Genomic DNA, 23,784 nt, shown 5'->3' with positions numbered 1-23,784 from the left:
ATTGGACTGAAAATAATAGAATTCAATATTTGATCAATATAAAAGTGAAATTTCTCATCAAAAGGAAAGTAATCCAATTATTTAACATTTTTTATCTCCTAATCAAATTGGATATTTAATACCTATTTGAGTTTGTAATAATAACACGGATCTGATCTTTCGAGTTTTCCTTTCTATAAAATAGACGTTGTCTTCAGCTTGGGTCTCATATATGTTATTTTCATTTTTTATTTGATAAACTTTTTTGTAACAAGAGACAATTCTCCTCATAATTAATATGAGTTGGACATAAATTGTGGATTTAATCTGTGGTAAGTTTATACAAGAACGGAGTTGCTTGCTTGCTGCCAAATCTCGTTATAGTTTCAAAAGAAATGATTCTGTTGATGTTTAAAACATGTCGCTCATGATCAATATTGTATGAATTCGAGTTTATTGAAATTGAATTGAACAATAATTCTGAGATGCGTTTCTATTACTTTTGGTAAACTATTGCCAAACTATTATTTAGGGTAAAGTAGAATATGCAGGAAATGTTTTAATGGGTTTCAGTCAGATTCTTGAAATTGTACAATTATGTATGTTTTTTTACAAGGAGGAGTTTATCTCGAATAAAAAATTATCTAATAAGAAGTTTAATTAGAGTGAAAGTTGGAACCTAAATATTAGAAATTGATTGTCATTCATCTTTGAAATTCTTGTGAAATTAATTTGAGCATATTTTTTGTTGACTGATATTCTCACTACGAATTTAAAAAAAAACTGATACGACGACCTTTTACTTTAACAGTAGCTTTTTAAAAACACGACAAGCTCTTATTAGGTATGACATCAAGGGTACTACCACAATTTAACGGAAAAAATGAGTTAATTTTGGATAAGAATTTCATTCACAATGCCAATTGGCCACTCCTAGTAGATCGAATCAAGTGGAGCAGAAAATTTTAGTGACGAAACCAAAAAAGGTAATAATAACAAGATCACGATTGTAAGTAAAACAAATTAACTGTGAACATATGATTTGCTTGTTTACTCAGAATAATTCCTGTTGGTTTTGATTTGTTTCATTTACAGAATCAACATTTTTATATTAATAATCAATTTTTTTATATTATTTTCTTGATTCTTTAGTCAAGTCGCTTTTTAAATTGAATAATTTCGTTAGCAGTAGAAACAGAACAAGATGAATTGTTCTATCCAAACTATGGTACCCGGTAATAAGTATTCTCGTATTCCATATAAAAATGACCAGTCTGTTTCGTTATTGCTGTTATTGATGCTTGCCGAAGCATCTAGCCAAAGTTCCTCGAACGAATCAGTACCGTTAATAGGCTGTACAAGAGCTCCACGCTTGCTCTAAAAAAATCCAAAATGTTTTGTTTGTTGTTCACTAAAAACTAACTTCAAATTTAATAACGACCCGCGAATATTAAATTTATTGCAGAATTTGTATTTTTAATAGAAATGAGAAAGCTTCTTTGTGTGCTATTATTGTTTATTATGAAGTTATTTTTCTTTTTATTTTTCTGAAGCAGGAGTACAGGATTCTATATATTTTTTTCAAAGCTAAATTGTGTTACGAGATTGTGGATCAATTCACAACGAGGCAAAGTGATTTCCACGGTCAAAGAAAGAAGTTAGTTTGTAAACAAGTAAATTTCATATAAATTTCTGCTAGTGACAAATATGACAAAAGTACCACTCTCATAAAGATAAAATGCGAATCTAGATAAGAAATCATTTCAAAATGTATTGTTATCTTGATATTTTACTAATTTTTGATGATGGTTTTTATAACAAACCCATTGACACTAATAAAAATAATAAATATAAATTAGAAACCTCTATAGTAATGTTTGTTAGAGGTAAATGTTAAACAGTTTGGAAAGGGTTATGTGAATGATTGGAGTATAATATGGAAGTTCACCTAAATTCTTATGAATCTTCTATGAATTAACAGGGGATGTGCAGCCTATCATACTTCAGATATACGAGGTCTGGCTATTAAATAACGAGAATGATTACTAAAAAGAGTTTTTTTATAAAAAAATATTCTGCATTCGAATTCTCCCCTTCAATATACTCCTACTACTCATACTATACTCATACTATTTAAAAGCCAGACCTCGTATTATACATTCACAATCCAACTTATCACTATCTATTAGCTGAACAGCGTGCATTAAGCACATATACTTCATTATTTTTACTAATATTTGTTACTAATACGTATAAACTTGCCTACTTTTGTTAATAATTGCCTTAGATAATGTTACAGAGACATGGTGGTTCACACTTTTAAAAGCGATAACTTTCAAGAATATATCGTTTGTTTTTATAGCGGACTGCATAAGTTTATATGTATTTTTCATAATATTGATGGTGGATTCGAAAATATGCACCTTCTTTCAAAAATCACTAGTAATTAGATCAATTTACTTCATACAGTTATACTGAGCTCTACTGAATGTATCCGAGGAGACAACACTGAATTTTCTAGGGATACGCCGTTTAAAGAAATGAGTACTCTTAGGAATAAAGTGATTTAAGATCTGTCCCTCTCGAAATATCTAAAGTCATAAGCTACTATTCCATTACATTTTGTCAACTTCGAATATCTACTACTGATCATTTCCATACAATATTTCACTACATAGCCTTGTGTAGAGTTCACTTAGTTCATAGGAAAGTAACTCTACAAGGTCCAACAAATTATTAATTTGAAATAAAATACGTCATTAAAGTATTATTTCCAAAGAACTAAATATATTTTCATCAAATTTCGATAAATGAAACAACTTAGATAACTACAGAATATGCTTTTTCAAGAGGCAAGTGACAAAGATAGAGAAAAACATGTGATCGATAAATGTTTAGTTTTTAAATTCGGAGAGACACCTTGTCTTTTCTCATCAAAATCGTTTAATCTGAATTGAATGAAATGAGATTAACCGAGATAGATATGTACGAGTAGTGTATTGAAATTTCTTTTTGAATTATCTGAATATAACGACCTTCATATGTGCTTGAAAATTAAATATAACTCAAAAATATATGCTCCTATAAGAGTGCACAACTTGAATTAACCTATCTAATACGAAGTAGATAAATTATATTGAGTATGGAATAGAATATGCATGCGGTATTCGTTAGGAACGTTAGGAACGCAGAACAACAAAAAGAACATAAATAAACTGTGGTTTATGATAAGAATGATAATTGAAAAGAAAACAGAATTAATCTTTAATAAAAGGAAATTCTAACACCAAAAAATGGTAATACGAGGATTCCCTGCTCAAACGCTGCTCAAACTTCCAATAAGTTATTTCCCGTTGAGTTGTAGTTACATAAATATGGATCTCGGCTAGTGTTAATTGTTAGTTATTATTTATTTCTTGCAGGCAGAAGAGAACAGTGAAGCGGAAACTCATCGGAGAATGTGTCGAGTGTATAGAGACACTTCTATGAGTAATGGCGTTGTTCGTGAATGGTGCCGAAAATTTAAACTATATATGTATGACATGTCTCAAATGTAGCAGGGATTCTAAGAATGGATGCATACAAATTTCTAACGAAAACCACAAAATTCAAACGAATCATAAAGAGTCGCGAGATTATGAAAACTGTTTTTTGGGACCATGGGTTTATTCAGCCTAGAACAACAATTAATGCAGATTCATATTATAATACTTAGCGAGACCTACGGAGAGCTAATGAAAACGAACAAAAATGCGTGCTAAATTCTGGAATTGTTTTGATGTACGAAAATTTCCGTTCCCAAAGCGTTCGTGCAACCCAGCGACTCCTTCAGCAATTTCAATGAGACATTTTCGAATATTCACCATATAGTCCCCGAACTGAAGTAGTGATCAAATAACTTGATCGTTAAAGAGAAATAAACTGTATTTTACCTTACCTTTGGCAATAAAAACTCTTATATATTCACCTGTCTATTTTTTATAGACCATTGGAAGTTGAGGATAAAACAGACCTCGTATATAAGAAAATTTTTGGAAATTTCATTATAAAGCAATTAATACTATTAGAAACAAGAAACAGCATTACATAAGAATAAAAAATGAAATAGATACATTCAAATATTACGATACAAATATTTCTGAAGCCGAAATAAATTAAATTTAAATATGATGTAATGGGACGGAATTCAATATTTCGATTTAGAGCCAGTTAGCCAAAAGCATAAATCAAAACTGATCAGATGATATGACTTTTTAAAGAAGAAGAAAGTTATGAGCATGCTTGTGCTATTTCATAAAATTCTGAAAAAAATTTCGCTCTATATCATCGATAACGCATTGGGTTTTGGTTTAGAGTCAAGAATAGTTTGTTATTTATATAGATCTAAGATTTCGAATACTCTCTGTTCTGGAACTTGTGAATACAGTATATCCTAGTATCGCAGACAAGACTTTCCTGCTAAAACCATATATATCTATTTGAATATTTTGGCATAATACATATTACAATGAAATCGTTACAATGAATATTATCCAACAGAACATTGGTGAATGGAATATTTTTCATGCGTAATATAAATGTTTTTTCATAAAAAATTACCTTTGACGTTTAAGCTCAATTTTGGCAATTATGAAAATATTTTGTAGGTTCAAGTGAATTATGTATAAGTTGATACCATCATTTTTGAGCTTGCGTAAAAGTTCATCTACCAAACAAAACGTTTATGTTGAATGAATGTATCAACAATGAGATAATGAAGTCTTGGTAAATAATAGAAAAGTTCAGTAAACAAGATTTGATTCAGAAATTAGTAAACTGACTTTGTAGTTTAAAACATTAACTTGCTAAGAAATTTTTTAACCTAGAATATATTTACTTCTTCGACGACGAGAAACAGATGCTATTATGGCGTATTTAGATATCTTCGTTAAAAATTATTTTCGAAACAAATTTAGTGTCAAATTTACAAAACACTCTACCTTCCAGCATTGTGTTATTTATTAAAGTTCTAGATGCTTAAAAAGAGTAATGGAAACTTTCTGCTCGCCTTCGAATAATCTTCGAGATAATTTTGAGATGGCATGAATGTTTGATGAACCGAATATCGTAGTAGAGGTAAACGTACAGACGTGGGCGCATGAAACATTATACAGCTTCTGCAAGATTATTCCGAAACGCACTTGGAAGCACACTAGAGATTGGCCAATTGACCAATTGGCATTGAAAACGATGCTGTTATTGCTTACGTAGACATCTTCGTTCAAAATTATCGAAACAAATTTAGTGTCAATTTTACAGAGTACTCATCCCTCCCGCCTTGTCATTGTCTTATGGATGAGAGCTTCAAAAGAGTGATGGAAACTTAATGCTCACCTTCTAATGTACCATCCTTGGCTCAAAACTAGAAGGTAAGAGATGAAAACGTGTAATATAGGATCCTCGAAGTCTCGGAATAAAAAATTGGCAAACGGTAGGTCGAGACAAAATATTGGAATCATATCTTTAAACAGTACATGTACATTCTACATGTAGACTTTATGTTTGAGATGTCCCCGCTTAAACATCAAGAGGCGTTAAGTCAGGGCTACGTGGGGGCCAAGGGATATCACCTCTTTTGGAAATTAGTCTTGCAGGAAACATCTCTCTCACAACCGCCATAGAGTTATTTGATGTGTGACAGGTCGCTCCGTCTTGTTGGAACCAAGTTTTCGTATTCGCTATTCTTGATCTCGCAAGTTCTGTAGTCAAAAATTCCTCTAACATCACAACATAGCGGTCGATGTTAAGAGAGGGGCCAATAATTCTTTTGCTTGAGATTGCTGCCCATAACGTTACTTTCGGTAAATATCTCTTCAGTAAATGCCAACCTTGCTCTAAAGTCGGTATCTTTTAATTCCTTTGATAACTGGAGCTTAAAAGGACGCAATTTAAGATCCAAAATTCGCTGTAAATTTCGTCGAGACAAGCTCAAAGCCACCGATCGCTTCCGAGTATACACATGCGGATTTTCTCGTACTGATTTACTGTGGTCCTAGACGTTCTTGGATGACCTTTTGCTGGTGGTTTAAACGTGGAACCGGTCTCTTCAAAACGCTTAACCCTTAACTTAACCCTAATTAAAGTTCCAATGGAACTTCATTGTCTTAATCCATATTATGAACGGGACAATCGCTTTGTCAAACGTGCGATCGCAAAAAGCGCGACGCTTTACGTGGAAGTGACTCATGGCTACTAAAACTCCATGAGTCACACAGCTGCAGACAAGCCAAAACCTTCATAGCTGAGACAAAAATTAGACAGCGGTGGAAAGAGTGCAGGCTAGTATGGAGGAAGTGAAATTTCTAGTAAGCCTTATTATAGGCTCACATTTTTACAGGCAGATTCTGTGGAATAGAGGTAAAAGGTACAATAACCTCCACCGTAACTGTTAAATTCCTTTTAGCACACGGAATTTGAACGAGAGGAAGGATGTTAAAAATAGTGATGCTCGAAGGATTTTCTGCATCTGTAGATCCTCCCTGATTCCAAGTGGATTACAAAGGGAGTACCCAAGGAAAAGTTTATCCATGCTGTCTAGAGTTCTTATTTTATTCTTACTATATCAATTGTTATTTATTGAAATTATAACTACGAATCGATAAAAACCCATTTTTTCAAAGTTTGGTAAAGTATAGTTCATTTGTCAATTATAAAGTTTATTCTCTATAAGACTTTTCGGAAACTATAACCAAGTTCGGGTAGATCACTTACAGCTGATTGCGGATCCTACTCAGAACGAGATTTAGATCACAGTTTCCGAACGTCGCGTTTCATAGAAATTTCAAATTTAAAATATAATCTACCAAAACTTTTGATTTTTCTCACTCTTTGTGTGTTAATTTTACCATGATATTTATTAAGTTGAATAATAAATTATAGTTATTTGATAATTGTTATTGATTATCAACGATTCCCCACCCTACACGGATTTTGCACCAAAGTTTAATTATAATAAGCTATTTTATGCTGAAACGCAACCATCAATTACGCTTACAAAAAATAATAGTGGAGTGCCATTTAAGGGTAATAAATAATTTTTACAGTTCAAAAAACCATAGACGAATGAAACAACCCGTCAGCCATTATTTATGTTGAGTACGCTTTTTAGCATGGAGTAGACAGTTCATTTCTCCATGTCTTTTTCAAAACAAAATTTATAATAATTAGGTATTTACTTGATTTCAAAATATTCATTAATCAAAATGGTGTGTTAGCTTTCGGTCAATAGGTTTGTATAGAGTTACCTTAATTTGGTTCGTAATTAATTTTAAGTATCTATATTTTTATAATTATTATAGTAAGTAATTAAAATAGTGATTTATCATAACTTAAAATATAATATATAGAAATTGATGTGTGAAATAATTATCCCACAATATTTAATTATTTCAAGTTATTGATTCAACTCAATTGTCAAATATAGCTGACATTTATCTAATCAACAACTTGAAGATTTATTTATAAAAATAAAATAATTCTTTTAATTTTTTACAATTCATACGTATTGTGTAGAAAAAATATCTTTCAATAAAACTTATAGAAATAATATACTATTTTGTATATATGTTTTATGTTTACTGACGTTATTGATCAACAATTTCCATGTATGCCTCTGATTAGATTATATTAATAACTCACCCAACAATTGTGGTCACCATAAAAAAATGTATATATTAACTGAGAGCACTTCTCTGTTGGATAATAACAAAAAAAATTTTTCTCGTTTTCATGTGAACGGAATTACGTGGTTACCTAATTTCAACGGTACTGTCCATCCACTCATCACTGTTTATAAGTTGTCTGTTTCAACAACACTATTATCTACATAGTGTTAGTGTAAATATAAAACCCATTGATGTAATATTACCAAGTAATCACGGTAACCACGAAATTTGTTATTGACGATACACAGCGTATTATTTGCCTGCACTCATGAACTCGTACCATAATAATTTTATCTATATAGGATTAAAAAAAGATCTAGATATTGTAAAATAGAATATTCAATGAAATGTTAATAGGGAGAAATACCATTGTTGCAAGCGGCAGTTTACAATTCGCTGAAATTTGTGAATTATTTTTAAAACGCATAGGTTAATCTCAACAAGCCCATTCAGATAAGATAATTCCAAAAATATTTCGGTTTCAGATAAAATGAATGAATTAAACCGAATTTATCACCTAATTAATATTTTATATTGAAATTTCACTTATATGAATAAAATTGTAAGTCGGTTTTAGATTCTGATTGAACTTTGTAATTTAGCCAATGTACCCTGGCACTATGGGAGGGACAATTTAAAGGTTAAATTATAGATTATAGAAACTACTGTCCTTTCTAGGATATCCTCTCAAATTCTCTGGTAAAAATCACAGTTGAACAATGTGGTTAACTTCTCTCCTATGTACCTTGGACATTAACCATTAAACATTGATCCGATGATCAACTTCAGCTGATTGATTTCGAGTCGGATCAGACTTTCTCTGAGTACTTGGTATGTTACATGTCGGTAGTTTCCAGCCACATATTCATAAATCTGTCTTCAGCTCTCCATTGGACCTTTAAGGAAATTTATCTGATTTTACGTTTTCTTTCATATCAAATGTGTCCACGGATTCATACAAGTTAGGCAAAGTTATTCATTGACTGTTTCTCAAGTGAAAGCTATACACAATTTATGAACGGGGACCTTAAGGTAAACCATATAAACTGAATCAATGTTTATATCCATATATATATATATATATATATATATATATATATATATATATATATATATATATATATATATATTTGAAATAAGAGAGAGTAAGTAGTAGTATAAATTTTTAAGTATTGTGGCATCTGACGGCGTCAATCATAACTTGATTTGTGAAAACTATGATATTTTCCATACTCACTTATTTTCAACGGTATATTTTTTTCTATTTCACATATATTGATTGAGGAATTTGACCTCTTGTTATATAACAAGAAAAACATTGTCAATTCCAATCAACGGATTTGGCAGCATTGTCTCCTAATATTAATTAAAATGTTTTTTTCATAGTTCCTCCCATTACTATTTTCCGCTTCTTTGCACAGAACACATTACGCAACCAGAGTATTGAATTTAACGAGGTTTTTAGATCTTTAACTTCCATTGTCTATTAACTCAGCGTAGTGAGCTAATTACTATTATGTTAGAAAGGAAAAAATATAATATTATAAAGCATATCGAGTAAGTCGAACAGTATTTTATTGATCATTTCCGGGCTATTGTCGGTTAAAAAATTTCCACAACAGCCATAGCAGCCATCTTCAATGTATTAACGCGCATAGTTTTGGCGAGCTTAGGCCTAGTACACGCTGCAATTTTTCACCGCGTGAATTTTATTCTCCTCGCGATTTATATTCCGTCGCCGGAGTGGCTTTTAATACGCACTGCGAATAAAATTTCGTCAGTTCGACATGATTCCCGACTGAGACGGACGTCTAAAATGGATAACAGAAAAATTTTGATTACCCTGATACAACGGCGGCGACGTAACATATGTATCAAAAGATGTCATGAACATTGGATTCATCCATTTACGGCCTTGGGATCAATTTACATAAAAATACAGTAAAAAGTTTTTCAGATATTACAGAATGAGTACTACATCATTCGATAATTTACTACGACTAGCTGGTCCGGCTATTACATATAAAGATTAAAATTGGATAAAGGCAATTTCAGCTAAAGAAAGTCTTTAAATAACTATAAGGTTGTCCATATCGTAGTCAGAGCACGATTACCGAGCAAAACGCGCGAATTATATTACGCTGTGCGGTCAGTCTCACACAACTTTATACTAGAGAAAAAATTCGCGCGGAAATAAATCCGCACCACATCGCGTTCAATTAGTATCAAGTTACAGATTTTTTTCCGCGCGAATTATTTACCGCTAGTGCGGTTACTCCTATAGTATTGAAAGTGTTACAAAATAGAGATAAAAATTCGCCGGGTGAAAAATCGCAGTGCGGACTGGGCCTTACTGATAGAATAAGTCTTGACATAGCTACTAATTCTATATTATGAATTTTTTCTTTTATTTTTTTCGGTGAAACTTTTTGGACATTTTTCAATTCATATGGAATTAGTAAGAGGAACATTATTATTTAGGAGCTAAAATTGGGTAAAAACGGCAATTATTTTGATATCAAGAAGGGTAACTTTATTTCTTCTTTATTGAGGTTTCAATTTTGTAGGGGAAGGGAAGTATTCTCAAAATGTTCAAACTTGGAGGACAGAAAGCTTTTGATATTAAAAACAAAAATTTATTGGAAACATTAGATAATGTTGTTTTTATATTGTACTTAAGTCTATTTATGGAAGAAAAATAGTAAACCAAAACAATGATCAATACGAGATTAGAACATGAACATTTCGGGCAAAGGCATCGCGGCACCACAAATAAAAAGCCGCGTGGGAGGGACGAGCGCCGCATCGTTGCTGAAGCCGTTAGATCAAATGTAGTACAGGGACGGCATCGTATTATCGTAATGCAGTGAGATTGTTTATATTTTTCTGCTACGTAACATATTATGAAATTGTTGACATTACCTATACTTTGCCTAAGAAGAGACATGAAAAGCTTCATTTTAACGCTAGCGAAAACAAATGATTGTAAACATTTATAAAGATGAAATGAAAAGAAGGTGACAAGTCTGTTGATGATGTTATTTCCAAAACGGCAAATTTTTCGGAAATATCTTCATCAAGTGTCCACCGAGTTGTTAGTGAGCTGATAATTCCGACCCAAAAAAGTATCTATGATGAAAAAAAATTAACAATTCAATTGATGATTTCGCCATTAGAAGAATTTCGCCCAATTTTTTCCTGCAGTGGATAAAGTTTTATGAGTAGATAACGAAGATAGAGACTTGCCGAATTTTAAATGATCAACATTTTATAATTTATTGAAAGAAATGGGATTTGAAAACAAAAAAAGAGGAAAGAATAAATTATTATTAGAAAAAGCAGAAATAATTGTGTGAGGGTAAGAATACCTTAGAAAAATTAAGAAAGTTTGTGAAGAAAATTTTACTACCTAGATGAAACATGGGTAAACGGTAGACATACTAAGGATAACGATTGGGTGGACTTGATAACATAATCTCAAGGCAACCATTCTTGGTGTTAGCAATAAGGTGCTATATACAATCATTGGAAAAACTATGACGCTTACATTGTATATTTTTGTAATAATAATTGTGTATAAATATTTATAATTCATATTATTAATGTGCTGTATGGAACCGCAACTATTTCTAAGTGCGAAGTGCGGTCCTGTTACTTGCACGGCTTTGACGTTTTCAACCCTGATATGCGTGAATATATTTTGGTTTCCTATTTTTTTTCCGATAAATAGACTTTGGTACTTTCTAGGATAAGAATATATAACTGACAATAATCAAATGGATACTTCCATATATAAAATTGAAATAGGAACGATCTATTCAATATATTTTGTTTCTTATGACATATTTTATATTTGTAGTTATTAGTACGGAAATATATGATTTAATATCAATACACATAAAAACTGCCTAAAAATTGTTATCTACATTGAACAAGCTTCTACGAAATTATTATATTTATTGTATACAGTTATATCGTACGGTGCTGGCTGACAATACAACAGCAAACACATAACCATAAAGCAATGAAGCGAGAGAATGTTGAACTACTAATTATCTTTTTTTTTTTCAAAATGTATTAATCTGGAATAAGTAACTGTAAATAACGATGGCGACGGAATAAGAAGTATAATTGTGAGAGAATTTTCAAGGTTGCTTTTATATGTAGCTAATTTCAATTTCTTTCTATCTAAAGGTCAGCTTGAGTAAAAATGTGTAGTTTTTAAACCAAACTAAGTAGTATTATCCGATAACCAGAGACGTAACCTTTTAGAATAACTTTCTTCATAATCATGCAAGTTGAAGATATTTCAATTATAACACTTTTATATCATATATTAACGATGCTTACATAGATAATTACAATGTGCTCAGCTGATATACAGTGATTCTTTATAATCTGTATAACAGTTTTCAATTTTTCATTTTTGAAAACAAACTATAATTATACGATCAAAGTTGTATTAGCCCTTGCTTTATTAAGGGTAAAACGCAACGTTGAATACCTATGGTCTACAATTGTAGACAAATAATAATAAAATAGAATTTGGTTCTGATATATCTTCATGTTGATGATTGTAATATACCGGGTGAAATAAATATAACTAAGGTTTTGGAATAATTAAAATAATTTTAAATTCCTTAACAACTACATTTTAAAAATTAAAGTAGAAAAAATTTAATCCAAAAAACTGAATACCAACGGTCTACAATTTAGTCATATAATAATTCGATTGAAGTGAAAAATCATTTCTGTACTAGGTTTTAAAATCCTTAGAGGTTCATTCTAATAATTCTTCATGTTGATGATAGTTAACATATAACTAAGGCTTTGGAATGATTTTAAATTCTGTAAGATCTATATTCAAACAAAATGGATTAGACGGAATTCTAAGAAAATAAATTATGTGAAACGCTCAGAGGAATCTCCATTTGCACTCCATCTAGAAGGCAATAAGTAGGACAGTATATCCAAATTGGAAATTTGCAAATAGTGCACAGCATTCACTCGTAGTATTGCTACGAACTGAACATTAATTGAGAACTGGTAATCTTAAGACGTTTCTTCCGCCATCTCCTATTGGACATCTTGAAGGACGAACATCTAGAATAACAGGAATAATAAGACAAATTGTCATACATTTTTATAGATCGGCGTTGAATTTGCTGGGATGATAATTGCTCGGAGAGTTCAAAAGAAAGTTCTATTTTTTGGGATTTGTTTCGAACTTGTTAGCCAGGATTATTCGACACATATACTCTGTAATAATTCAATGCTACAAGACCCAATATGAAATGAAAAAATTTAGTAGTCCATTTTATTGTTTGTCGGCTTGGTGCGTAAACGATGAGTCATTCGGTCAATAATATCGCTTCCTTAGTACCATGTGAATAAAACATTATTTCGACTTTAAATTTTGATCTGTGATTACCAGATATTGCGTTATAATGATGTTATGTTGATGTTAACAAAAATGGTTATATTCTCTTGGTAATGTAATTCACTAGGATGGTCCTGGAAGTACCTGGCCTTTCGTTATCAACAGTAAAATATTGGTTAGCAAAGTTTAAACGAGGCCGTATAACTTGCGAAGGCCAACATCGCAATGGTCGACCAAAATCAAGAAATCTGCAGACAAAGTTATGGCGTCGGTTTTTTGGGATGCGCGTAGGATAAATTTCATTGATTATCTTGAAAACAGAAAACTATCAATGCCGAGTATTTGGCTAAGAATAAAGTGTTGCTTTAACAAGGCGATGCAACAACTCACACATCCGTTAGTGCAATGGTCAACATTAATGAAAGTTTAACTTGCTACCTTACGCACCCTATTCGCCAGATTCAGCCTTCTCGGATTATTTTCTATTCTGAAAAAACGGCTCGGTGGTCAAAGACGTTTCAATAATGAAGAGGTGATGTCGGCAGTTAATGGATATTTTGAGGAGCTTGACGATTCTTACTCGTATTATAAAAAGAGTATCAAACTCATTGAATATCGCTGCGAAAAGAGAATTAGATTCCGTTATAAAGTAAATATATTTTTTTCAAAAATATTTGTATTTTCTTTGTTGGGCTGGGTACTTCTGGGATCCTCCTCGTACTATTGTTGTATCAGCCGAAAAGAGAAAATGCAATAAATTGATACATATCTTTATTTTTAGTATTTACAAATACCTTCGTGATTCCTTTTCTATTTTTTCTTATAGTATGAATATATGTAATACTTAGTTTTAACATTTCATCTATTAGAGTCTGTTGGGGCTTTTGTAGTATGCATTCAGAAAATCTAAGTCTAAAAAATCTAGGTGTCTAAGAGTAGATACAGATCTTGTCTGAGCTCGTTCACATCTAGCACTTGCTTTCAGGTGTCCAGTAGCCCGGTCGCTAGGGAGAAGCCCCGAATTGATATTTTATTTGACTTTTCTCTGAAGATCAGCCGCTCAATCAAGACACTATCCTTATTTGCTTCATAGTTTAGGTCATATTGCTCAAAATTAGAATGTAACTTCCAACTAAAGAAGGTATTCCAGATACCAAGATTTAAGATGAAAATATGGAATAATTAAATTTGCTTTGTAGTTTTTAATTATAATCCATATGGATACAAAACAATTCTATTTCTGTAAATTGTGAATTATGAAGGGATGTATAAGAATTTTAAGGTACGAATATTATTCTTGGGAACTTTCCTCTTTGAAGCATACTGTGTATATTTCAATTTATAAATCCAATCGTATTGAAATAGAAGAAATTTTGCGCAAAATGTTTGCTGTGAGACATTTTTCTGAAAGCAATAAAACAGTATGTTAAGGTTATATCTACAAACCCAATTAGTCTACAGTCTAGACTTCTTCAGTAAATCAGGTTATTCCATTATACGACTAAAGTTTCCTTTTACGTCGAGATTAAACGACTGCATATAATACAACTGATGAAAAATTCTTTGTTTACTAACGTTGGTTTGGTTGTAGAATTAATGAATAATTTCCAACATAAGTATTAGTTGTAGAAAAAGTTCATTAGAGTTTGAATGAAACGAATGTGAAATCTTTTTACGATGATTGTTAAAGAAGTGGCAACAAATTGTGATTCTAGTGTTCTCAAAGACTAATGAATAGTAAAATCTGATATTGATATCACGAAATTCTACATTTTTAATGTGGAAGAAGTTTCAAAATATATTAATAAGGAAATATTATTAATTAATATTATATAAAAATGTTTTCTACTTCTTGATGAATAGAAAACAATATTATTATGTAACTTTATAGCTTTATTTCATTATCTTGTTTATCAAAGCACAAGTACGTGATAGTAATATAACAAGATTTTAGACTTCTATGTAAATACTAAATGGTAAATGGTAAAAACAAGCATTTGTCTTAAACATTATAATCCTTTCAAGTTTCCAATAACTCTCTTAAAATGAATTCTCAAATTGACAATTTGCTTCATTTTCCTCCTCTGTCGACCATTACACATAAGGCTGTTGTAACTATTTACAGTACAAGATATATGATGGAATCAGGCTTTATACATTCTGACTATGAAAGTGATTGAATCATCGCTTTTGAAGGTTTCTTAGTTTTTCAATTTTTCGACGGTTATTTTACATGATTATATTTATTTCTAGAAACATTGAATTTTTTTTTATAAAATATTTATCCAATGTTATGAAGCGTAACGACCAAATCTGAATTAAAAAAAAAACAATATTTATTTCTTCTCGTCATATAATTTTTTCCAAAATAGAAACTACTTCCGAGCAAAGTGAAATAGTTTTTGCGGGATATAAATTTGCAAAAACACTTGTAGGTACATTCTGTGCAAATCGAAACTACTAAATTATGCCTACTTAAATTCGAGTTTAGGTTGTTTCATATCGAAAAATGTGAAGGTGATTTAATTTGCCTATATATGTGTTGAAGGGATTCACGTTCACATGGAATCATTATAATTTTTTCTCAATAAGTTCCTAAAGAATTGTTAAGACCGTGGTTTCTCAATTTGTATGGATGAATATTCTCTGTCAGATGTTACAGAGAAAAAATTTGATACGAGTTATGATTAACAAATACGGCGAATACATTAAGGCTTTTCGACAACTATGATTCTGGCTGAGGTACATCTATTAGCTGTTTGCGAAACTCAACCTCCAAAACCTTTACCATTCAGTTTCGTTTGTTAATTTATATATTGTTAGTATTTTGTGTTTCAGGACCTTTAGTCATATTTGTACCAGGTTTAAATTGTTTTAATAATTATTATAAAGTTATCAGTGATGTACCACCAAGCATATACTTGCTAACAATTTTCTTATCCCCATGAGCTAATTTACGTAGAAAACCTAACCTCGGGTGAAAACTATGAAGGGTGGAAAGAAGCAGAACAATCTATGTGCTTAAAAATATGTACATAGAGATGTGGTGCCACATTTGCATCAGGGTAAATTTTCATATATTATTTACGCCCTGGATAAGTTTTCACACTTTTGTACAACAAAATTATCAATAATGAACTGCATACTTGCTACTCTTAGACTACGAGTATACCCTCTATCTACACCAGCGCCATTCTGGAAGGTTTTTGAATTGTTATTAACAGTATACAGCTGGACACTTTATAACTTCTCTGCAATATGACATACTCATCCTTCTCTTTGTCCTCTATAGTAAAAACCCTTATTAGTATAGTAAAAACCCTAAACTGTCTTTTCAAAAATGCAAATGGGGTTTGTGAAATTATTTGCTAAGAAAGATTTCTGAAAAATTGGCCAACTGTTTTTCTTTCATCTCATTGAAAAGACTTTGTGAAATGCTTACAGCCATGGATTCAAAGTTGGCATCAGTGTATTTAAGGCAGCTTGACATATTACAATACAACGTGGAATGCAATGCAATACGCAATATTTCATGCAAAATCTCGTATTTGCAACATTATAGATTTGTTGCCATTTTATTAGGTGCGAATTTCAATTCTCTCTTGTTAATTTCACTTAGCTTTGTTATCTTCATCCAGTCATAAAATAGTATATAAAATTTGAAGTTAGGAATTTGTTTAATTTACTTATAGAAGTTTTGTTATTGCCAGCCAGTGGTAAAATACGAGTCAAGATTTTTGATATTGATATTTGAATTAAAATACCAAAAAATTATACAAGCTTTCGGTAAATGCAAATTGTGAATAGTTTATAAAATAAAGACATCTGTAACTATACTTTTAAAAAACCATTAGGTTTTCTCATATTATTAAGATTTGATTATAATTATTCATTAATTTCCTCATTGCTACGATCGTTTTTCAATAGTTAAATTCATTCATTATTGATAAAAACAAGTATGTGGTACATTTTGTTTACTCTTGTATGTTTATTTTCATTTATTGATAAAACGAAAACTTTTCAATGGGATACATCACAGTCATCAGAAAGTATAACAATGATCAGAAAATTCACTATCATTATAGCAATCACAATATGCTTTTTATACAGCATACATATCTCGTCAAATAATTATTCTGAAAACGAACCTTTAAACACACTCATATTTTCTAGAATGGAATGAAACAAAATTTCTATTCACTATCTTTCATTTCTTTTAATACATTTCATTCGTATGTTTGTGCATTACAAAGAAATAGAAAATTTTGTACTGAAAATGAGTGGATGGAAATTTTAATTTCTAATCGTTCATTTCAAAAAAATTCACTACCAAGTTTGACTTATCATTTCTGATAGACTGAATCGATCTGCTCTTGTAGCATAGTTTATTTATTTTCGTGGAACGCTATCATTAGCTCCAGATAAGTGATCGATGAATTGGGTTTTCCAAATATTGACCTGCCTACGTGCTGAATCAGATTATTATCCGGCGCTTTTTCTGTACAATCTTATCTTAGCATATTCGCTTCTTACGAACCTTTTTGTACCTTTCTTATACGCTTTGGTCAAGTATTATCCTCCTTAAAAATAAAACGCGTCCCAAGTTATTTATCGTATATTAAACAGTTGATCTGATTACATTAGGTGGTTATTTACTGTCCATGTCTGTGGTAAATCTAGCTTGAAGACTGTTGAAATATTTTGCTAAAAATTTCTGTTCTTATTTAAATCAAATGCACCTCCACTTCATGTGTTTTAAAGCCGTTATTACGCTTGTTGTCTAGTGAGTCAGGGTACTCTTAAAGGTTTTTTAGATCTTAAAATTGATGTAACAAGTCTTAGTCTTTAAAGAAATGCATATTCCATGAGGTCGTTTTAATTGTACTTTTAAGGCGAGACCAGTTATGTTGCAGTTGCGCTGGCCAAATTTACTACGTAGATATCTTTTTTTGCCTTTGATACTCTTGGACACACACTATCTTCTATTTACAGGAAGCAATTGTATTATTCTAATAACAAATGCTGTGGTTTACCCTGCAAGATTCTGTAATTTAACCAGAAAAGAAAGCAGAAATAACCGGTCCAGGTATCTTTCAGCGACTAAAATGGAATGTGATTTGTTACCAACAGACAGAGGTTGAGCTAATTGCAAACGATAACTCTTCTACAACTTTCCAACATTCCATAAAACTCTTCTCTGTTTTGGTATGGAAAAATAGTAAATTTTTGTTTTACGAGGATGATTCAAGAGTTTTGCCAGCGTGTTTATTAATTATTCTCGCATGTGTGGGGTAACAGTAAACATGTAAACAAATTGACAGGTGAAACAGTTTATCGTATTCATCCAAAGTATACAAAACTTGATTATATCTACCATGGAGCAACGTCTTTGTAAAATGATGGAGAAAGTTCTATATTTGAAGATGAGTGCGGTTTTCAATGCAAATATTCTCACCTGGTTTATTATGATATTAAAGCAGTTTATAAATTGAATAAATCAATTGGATGATATGAACACTTTTCAAAGACAAATAAACTATATTTTAATTCGGATTTGTAACTAAAAATGCTCAAATTTAAACAGTATTAAAGTTATTCCCAGGGTAAACACATTTGGGAATATTAAAGATTATCAGATAAGAGCTTCTACGAACCACAAAATTTGAGATAATTATTTTTTCAATTAGAATTAGAGGACGTTTTGAAATCACTTACTATTTTTGCACAAATTATTCTCACCTGAAACAAAAAAGATAAATATTATGGTGAATTTCATTTGAACATACTGTCATTGACGAAATGATTGAATATTTTCACAATGGCTTCATTATTCAGAACTTTGCATATGTGTTTTTTTATGAAATTAATCAATCTTCCAAAGAATACACACAACTGTTCATATAATTTCCATCATTCTCATCTCTTCATTTGTATATTCATTCTTTTAGTGTTTCTAGTTTATATATGGATTCTACAGCATGCAATATTACATATTACTCCATATTAAATTGAGATAAATTATTATTTTTATCTTGTAATATGAAGTATATGTATATCCTCATATATAAACATTTGAACTTACATAAACAAGTTCTTTAAAGTATGACTTCTGATTTTCTTTAAGAAATTCATTATTCATTTGAAAGCTTAGGTAATAAGTAACACTGGGATACATTGGAATAAGAATTTGAATTTTGGCATTAGTGAAAAATGTTTTTAATATGCCTTGTATTGGGATCACTTCACTTTTATTCGATTTGTATAAAATTGAAAAATGAATGAAGTTTCAAGAACCAATGGACTTTTCAGAAAAAACAGAATTAAGATGAACAATATTTAGTGCTAAATACAGTATTGCCACACATGGTGGTACGGAAGAAACAATGTCCATCATTTTTTTTTTAAAAATTGTAGTGCAATTAATATTGGATACAAATGAGCCTTGTATGTTTAATATTCCTAAATAAATACTAGAAGATCTTTTAATAGAATAGCAAACTGAAAATTTCTCTTCATTTTTTTCTAATCGTTTGATACTACTTTTAACTAATATATATGCAGCGGTGATGTCAAGTCTTTATATTTTTGGTGAAATTAAAAGAAAAATAAATATATAAGGGAGACAATCAACAAACAAAACTGTAATATTTATAACACATTATTCAGTATAGTAATTGAGGATTAGTAAAAGTAAAATAAATAAACTACATGTAAGACTGTATTACAAATTTTCTATAAGATGATTCTTATAAGAATAATTGGAAAATGATGATTTATTCGTCACGAAATCGAATTTAATTACACCCGACACTGCCTTGAACCTGTTATCGAATGGGGTCTTTGCTATATGTTTTTTTTTCACTCCTACAAAATGACAAAACGGAGAAAAAAAATTACCGGTTCTGATCGTAACCTTGCTAAAATACTTTCTCATAAATGTATAAGAATTGCAGTCAATTCAAGTGATTAACTCTGAAGAATACAAAATAAATTTGCTTATTTGCTAAATGAAGAGATTTCTCGATCTTTGGATTGTACTGTTATAAAGCTGGATTTTTAAGTATTGTCATCTTTCTGTTAATAACTGTTTTTATGGAAATAAACAGCATATACAGCAACAATTATGTAACAACATCTGAATCTGAAAAAGTGGATACTTCCAAATCAGGTAAAGATGTTATGAAGGAAAAACATTGGAGTTCTATGTCGTAAATCTTATATGGGTGATTCCGTTCTAACTGTGATTTTTTGTATTCAAAATTTCAAGATTTTAAAATTTAACTTTTCTAACTTTTTTATGCATATTATTCATCTATTTTACTGTAAAAATAAAACTCTAAGAGGAATTTACTACAACTTCAAAGTATCACGAGCAAGACACAAATGTCGGATTTTGAGTTCCACGGTACTGACTCATTTATCCACGGTACTGACATGGTAACTTAAGATATTAAACAACAAGTGCATCAATTTTCCTCAGTTTGATCATAAACATTAGAATTTATAAGGTAATTAGTTTAAATCATTTGTTACGACAAAAAAAATTAATAATTTATCGGTAAATTCTAGGAATGGACATGACACGGTACTGACATGGTAACTTAAGATATTAAACAACAAGTGCATCAATTTTCCTCAGTTTGATCATAAACATTAGAATTTATAAGGTAATTAGTTTAAATCATTTGTTACGACAAAAAAAATTAATAATTTATCGGTAAATTCTAGGAATGGACATGACACGGTACTGACATTCAAGTGATGTAGTATAAGTTTTCTTTAAGTGGCAAGTTATATTGTATAAAAATAATGTTTAAATATCTTAAGAATTATTCAATTAACACAAAATTTTTATTAATTGATTATTAATTAATGACTAGTACAAAAAAACAATACAGGACATTGAATATCACAGTTAGAACGGAATCACCCATATTCCATATTCAAAACAGTGAGTTCCAATGGAACGTTTTTTGCACTAACGAGTTGAAATTAATCAAAAATCAACATGATAGGTGATCTACAGCCTACACTGGTTTCTCGTTATAAATTATTCAAAAACATTCTGTAGTTTTTCAAAAGTAAGCCCAAACAAGTTTTATCAGATCTGTTCGAAGCTTTTATTTCAATATTTAAATAGACAGACTTGGTTGAAATACTAGCATGGGAACATTCGAAAGATCTTCAGGTAATTTGCTGGAGTCGTTTCCTATGATGCCATAAGGGATATAATAGAGTTCGAAAGACCTCATTGCAAGGGGGTGGATTTATCTACATAGGAGACAGCACATGATGACTATGTTTTTATCTTATTTATTTTATTAAAGTAGGGAGAAATAAGAGATGAATTTTAAAAATTGTTGCATAGAAATCACTTGAATATAATTGAAGAAAATTCTGAAATAAATAAAGCGTCATGATATGAATTACGATAGAAATATATCGAATTATTTAATTAAAAACGAAGTAAAAAAAGGTGACAAAATTTGAGCTTCCTCTGAAAAATACTGTTTCTGGCTAGCAACGTTGATAACTTGGCTGGGAGCATTTCTGAAAGTTTTTTTTTGGAATGTCTTTGTCGTGGTTCAATGATAGGAAATGTATCGAAACTGGAGGTGGATGAGGAAAGCCATCGCACTTGTGGTACGACGCGATTTTAAAATAAACGGGACAGCAGTTCGATTATTTTTCAAGTTTCTTTCTTTGCACATCGCTTCGTAATATTCCAATCAAGTCCTGAATTAACTCATTTGAATTTTCAAATAGACCGTGTTTCACTGTAAATAATGCAAGCACAATTTCACTCTAATGACAACCAAAACAGACTCAAACTAATTACGGCTTGTTCAGCAACATAAGCATCAGTAACTCTTCCTATAACAATTTGTGTTAAATGTAATAAGTAATTCGTATTAATCACAATTATAAATTTTTATTTTACCAGCAATCGATTTACTATGCAAGAGAGAAAGAGTTTTCCGGCATTTGGGAAAAAACGAGGAAACATAGTAGAGTATTTTTGCCTCGACCATATGCATAAATTTTCAAATGAAGATATATGAAAAATTTAGTTATCCTTATCAATAGATAGACTTAACGGGAAGTTAGTTTTTGAAGTCTACACTTGATAATCAATGTGATATTATGAGAATAGATATTTAGAGCAGGGTTGCCAGACGTTCCATATTTCAAGGGCCAGTCCCGTATTCCTCCAACTTGTACGGCGTCCTGGGACAAAGTGAAACGGGTGGCTGTTTCTCCCGTATTTTACTTTCACGAGTGTCAAAATTGAAAAAATTAAATGAAATTCATATAAAATATATACCACAATGTAAAGTTATATGACATTATTATTTTGTTATTTTCAATTATAAAGAAAAGAAAATGAGTAAAAGCTATTTTAATACACTTTCATTACTATCCGTTTTCATTATTTCATCTCATTACCGTACTTAAAGCAAATCATTAATTTTTAATAATCAAGTTGATTTAAACCAAACTTTAGTTCATTTATTGTAGTTAAAAAATTAATATAAATTATATTAATACTAAAGTCCAGATAATACGACTTACAAAAAATACTTTTTAAAGGTTATTTTTTTAACCTTATGTTTCTTCATTTCTATGAATATTTTCCCGCTCTTGCTTTTCAGGAGGGGGGATATTGTCCCGTATTCAGCAGCCAAGGTTCTGGTTACCCTGATGTACAGTCCAATGTATGTATACGTTTTCCATTTATTTTTTAAGTAATATAATTGTTTACTTGGCAAAAACTTAATAAAGAAAAATTATATATAAACAAGATTAGTTGAAAAAGCTTTGAGAAACAGTTTGTAGGTAATATCTAAATAAACTCTGCCAAAGATTAATTATAATAATAATAGCAATAGAAAGAGTATTATTGGAAGATAATAACATAAAAAATATGAATGATTTATAAATGTTTTGAGCACTTGGACATTTCCAATAACATTCCATATAATATGAAAGGTTGAAACTCTATAGTCAATCTGATATTGAAAAACGTTTGAATCGCGTATTTCAAACGAGATATACATGTTATTTCATTCAATAAATCTTCTATTGTTTTTTTAATAACGTGGAGTAGATTCCGATTGGATGGAAGTGATCAAATAATTGACTATTTGTTCATCTGAAACAAATATTGCAATATCAATTTTATTTGTAGGATCACTACAATCGAAAAAATCTAAAACAAACTGCTTCCAGTTAACTAGCAGCTTATTAAATTTTATATTCCTTTATAGTCCTCAAATATGAAATCGATAAACGCTTGAAGACGAATGATCAATATTGATAAACAAATTATTTTGTTATCGTCAAAATGACATTCAAATTTAATGATATATATTTAAAAATAACATGGTAACAGTGAACTGCAAAATTACTTCCGGAACCCATTCAGTAGATAAATGTGACAAAAAAATGATTCAAATAGATATGTAGTTTGAAATATTGCAGCAATATATACTGGCGTTAGGAACATCCGCATTCGTATCTACAGAAATTGAATTACGTTGATGATATCTGGAAAACCCCAGTACTTTACCGGATTAAATCATGTTATATTTGTGTTATTCTTTATTAACCAACTTTTGACTTGATTTATCAATAGTTTTGCTGTTATTACTAGTATTAAAGACCTCTTATCAGGCAGACATTTTTTGTTTTCCTAATTGTCAGCAACATGAGTGAAGATAA

At 30.6% G+C, this 23,784-nt stretch overlaps 1 protein-coding gene across 5 annotated transcripts in view; it reads right to left on the bottom strand.

Annotated features, from left to right (window-relative positions):
• LOC130901933 (class A basic helix-loop-helix protein 15-like) overlaps nucleotides 1-23,784 on the bottom strand; it is a 163,192-nt gene that overhangs the window by 45,308 nt on the left and 94,100 nt on the right. Inside the window, exon 3 of one of the 5 annotated variants that reach the window (XM_057813637.1) lies at nucleotides 18,778-18,801. The exons of 3 other annotated variants lie outside the window; for them this stretch is intronic. The gene's annotated coding sequence lies outside the window, so the exon portion shown is untranslated. Of the gene's footprint in view, nucleotides 1-7,656; nucleotides 8,067-18,777; nucleotides 18,802-23,784 lie in introns of those variants that run through there. One more of the 5 variants, XM_057813638.1, reaches the window with a different exon arrangement.

The sequence above is a fragment of the Diorhabda carinulata genome, chromosome X, assembly GCF_026250575.1.
Source record: "Diorhabda carinulata isolate Delta chromosome X, icDioCari1.1, whole genome shotgun sequence".
Classification (NCBI taxonomy): domain Eukaryota; kingdom Metazoa; phylum Arthropoda; class Insecta; order Coleoptera; family Chrysomelidae; genus Diorhabda; species Diorhabda carinulata.
This window is presented reverse-complemented; position numbering and strand designations above follow the sequence as displayed.